Below are 4,185 nucleotides of genomic sequence, written 5' to 3' on the forward strand. Positions count from 1 at the left end.
TTATAACAGATTAATTATTTTGATGTGGTGGCAATACTTTTATTTTCTGAATGTATGCTTGAACAGTGCATATGGCTTTTGAATTTGTGGTTCATGAATGTTGGCTCTTGAAAGAATGATGAAAAAGGAGACATGTTACTGAGGATCTGAAAAATCATAAAAATGATTCTTGAAGCAAGAAAAAGCAGTGAATACAAAAAAAAAGAAGAAAAAGAACGAAAAAAAAGGAGAAAGAGAAAAAGAAAGAAAGAAAGAAAGAAATAAAGTTGTGATCCAAGGCAAAAAGAGTGTGCTTAAGAACCCTGGACACCTCTAATTGGGGACTCTAGCAAAGCTGAGTCACAATCTGAAAAGGTTCACCCAATTATGTGTCTGTGGCATGTATGTATCCGGTGGTAATACTAAAAGACAGAGTGCTTTGGGCCACGGCCAAGACTCATAAAGTAGCTGTGTTCAAGAATCATCATACTTAACTAGGAGAATCAATAACACTATCTGGATTCTGAGTTCCTATAGAAGCCAATCATTCTGAATTTCAAAGGATAGAGTGAGATGCCAAAACTGTTTAGAGGCAAAAAGCTAAAAGCCCCACTCAACTAATTAATACTGATCTTCATAGATGTTTTTGGAATTCATTGCATATTCTCTTCTCTTTATCTTATTTGATTTTCAGTTGCTTGAGGACAAGCAACAATTTAAGTTTGGTGTTGTGATGAGCGGATAATTTGTATGCTTTTTGGCATTGTTTTTAGTACGTTTTAGTTAGTTTTTAGTATATTTTTATTAGTTTTTAGTTAAAATTCACTTTTCTGGACTTTACTATGAGTTTGTGTATTTTTCTGTGATTTCAAGTATTTTCTGGCTGAAATTAAGGGACCTGAGCAAAAATCTGATTCAGAGACTGAAATGGACTGCAGATGCTGTTGGATTCTGACCTCCCTGCACTCGAAGTGGATTTTCTAGAGCTACAGAAGCCCAATTGGCGCGCTCTCAACGGCGTTGGAAAGTAGACATCCTGGACTTTCCAGCAATGTATAATAGTTCATACTTTGCCCGAGATTTGATGGCCCAAACCGGCGTTCCAAATCAGCTCAAGAATGCCCGGAGTTAAACGCCGGAACTGGCACAAGAACGGGAGTTAAACGCCCAAACTGGCACAAAAGCTGGCGTTTAACTCCAAGAAGAGTCTCTACACGAAAATGCTTCAATGCTCAGCCCAAGCACACACCAAGTGGGCCCGGAAGTGGATTTTTCTGTCATTTACTCATTTCTGTAAACCTTAGGCTACTAGTTCTTTATAAATAAGACCTTTTGCTATTGTATTTTTCATCCTTGGATCTTGGATCATCTTTAGATCTTTGAATATTTGGATCCTTGATCATTTTGAGTCTTTTGATCATGTATTGGGAGGCTGGCCATTCGGCCATGCCTAGAACCTTGTTCTTATGTATTTTCAACGGTGGAGTTTCTACACACCATAGATTAAGGTGTGGAGCTCTGCTGTACCTCGAGTATTAATGCAATTACTATTGTTCTTCTATTCAATTCAGCTTGTTCTTATTCCAAGATACTCATTCGCACTCAAGAACATGATGAATGTGATGATTATGTGACGCTCATCATCATTCTCACTTATGGACGCGTGCCTGACAACCACTCCCGTTCTACAAGCAAATAAGGCTTGAATGTCTATCTCTTGGATTCTTTAATCGGAATCTTCGTGGTATAAGCTAGAATTGATGGCGGCATTCAAGAGAATCCGGAATGTCTAAACCTTGTCTGTGGTATTCTGAGTAGGATTCAATGATTGAATGACTGTGACGAGCTTCAAACTCCTGAAGGCTGGGCGTTAGTGACAGACGCAAAAGAATCAATGGATTCTACTCCAACCTGATTGAGGACCGACAGATGAATAGCCGTGCCGTGACAGGGTGCATTGAACATTTTCACTGAGAGGACGGGATTGTAGCCACTGACAACGGTGATGCCCAACATACAGCTTGCCATGGAAAGGAGTAAGAAGGATTGGATGAAGACAGTAGGAAAGCAGAGAGACGGAAGGGACAAAGCATCTCCATTCGCTTGTCTGAAATTCTCACCAATGAATTACATAAGTATCCCTATCTCTATCTTTATGTTTTATTCATATATCATCCATAACCATTTGAATCTGCCTGACTGAGATTTACAAGGTGACCATAGCTTGCTTCATACCAACAATCTCCGTGGGATCGACCCTTACTCGCGTAAGGTTTATTACTTGGACGACCCAGTGCACTTGCTGGTTAGTTGTGCGAAGTTGTGAAATTATGTTTATACCATGGTATTGAGCACCTAGTTTTTGGATTCATTACCGGGGATTATTTGAGTTGTGAAAAGTAGTGATCACAATTTCGTGCACCATATGACTAGTTGGCCATGTCTTCTCGCAAAAATATTGTTGAGACGTCTTCCAAGGTCCCTGAGGGTATGTCTGACTGGCTGGACTCCCTTGTGTTGATGTGTGTTTCTGTGGTAAATGCTGAGTACTGCGTAGAGCTAAGGAAACATCATAGGATTTGTAGTAGTCGATCCCAGGAGAAGGATTGTGAGCTTGTAGCGCCTGATTCCGATGAGAGGGTTTGTTTCCCGACCTCGGTTCAGGGAGAGCGTCCCTTCTTTTATGCCTATGTGATGAGCGGATATTTTATACGCTTTTTGGGGGTAATTTCATATAGTTTTTAGTATGTTTTAGTTAGTTTTTAGTATATTTTTATTAGTTTTTAGGCAAAATTCATATTTCTGGACTTTACTATGAGTTTGTGTGTTTTTCTGTGATTTCAAGAATTTTCTAGCTGAAATTGAGAGAGCTGAGCAAAAATCTGATTCAGGCTGAAAAAGGACTGCTGATGCTATTGGATTCTGACCTCCCTGCACTCGGAATGGACTTTTTGGAGCTACAGAAGTCCAATTGGTGCGGTCTTAATTAGGTTGGAAAGTAGACATCCAGGGCTTTCCAGAAATATATAATATTCCATACTTTGCGTGAAGACAAATGACGTAAATTGGCGTTTAACGGCAGTTCCATGTTGCATTCTGGCGTTGAACGCCAGAAACAGGTTACAAGTTAGAGTTGAACGCCAGAAACAGGTTACAACCTGACGTTTAACTCTAGAAACAACCCAGGCATGTGAGAAGCTCAAGTCTCAGCCCCAGCACACACCAAGTGGGCCCCAGAAGTGGATTTCTGCACTATCCATCTTAGTTTACTCATTTTCTGTAAACCTAGGTTACTAGCTTAGTATTTAAACAACTTTTAGAGATTTATTTTGTATCTCATGACATTTTAGAACTGAACTTTGTACCTTTTGATGGCATGAGTATCTAAACTCCATTGTTGGAGGTGAGGAGCTCTGCAGCGTCTCGATGAATTAAGGCAATTATTTCTGTTTTCCCTTCAAACACGCTTGTTTCTATCTAAGATACTGATTTGTACTTAACCGTGATGAATGTGATGATCCGTGACACTCATCACCATTCTCAACCCATGAACGTGTGCCTGACAACCACCTCCGTTCTACATTAGATTGAATGAGTATCTCTTAGATTCCTTAATCAGAATATTCGTGGTATAAGCTAGAATCCATTGGCAGCATCCTTGAGAATCAAGAAGGTCTAAACCTTGTCTGTGGTATTTCGAGTAGGATTCAGGGATTGGATGACTGTGACAAGCTTCAAACTCATGAGTGTTGGGCGTAGTGACAGACACAAAAGGATCAATGGATCCTATTCCGACATGATCGAGAACCGACAGATGATTAGCCGTGCTGTGACAGAGCATTTAGACCATTTTCACTGAGAGGATGGGAAGTAGCCATTGACAACGGTGACGCCCTACATACAGCTTGCCATGGAAGGAGCCTTGCATGTTTGAAAGTAAGAAAGCAGTATGTTGCAGGGATTCAGAAGACAAAGCATCTCTAAAACTCCAACATATTCTCCATTATTGCGTAACAATTACTTATTTTATGCCCTTTCACTCTTTACAATTGAAACTAAAGAACCATATTGGTATCCTGACTAAGACTAATAAGATAACCATAGCTTACTTCAAGCCAACAATCTCCGTGGGATTCGACCCTTACTCACGTAAGGTATTACTTGGACGACCCAGTACACTTGCTGGTTAGTTGTGCAGAATTACAT

This window comes from Arachis stenosperma, chromosome 6 (genome assembly GCF_014773155.1).
Source record: "Arachis stenosperma cultivar V10309 chromosome 6, arast.V10309.gnm1.PFL2, whole genome shotgun sequence".
NCBI lineage: Eukaryota > Viridiplantae > Streptophyta > Magnoliopsida > Fabales > Fabaceae > Arachis > Arachis stenosperma.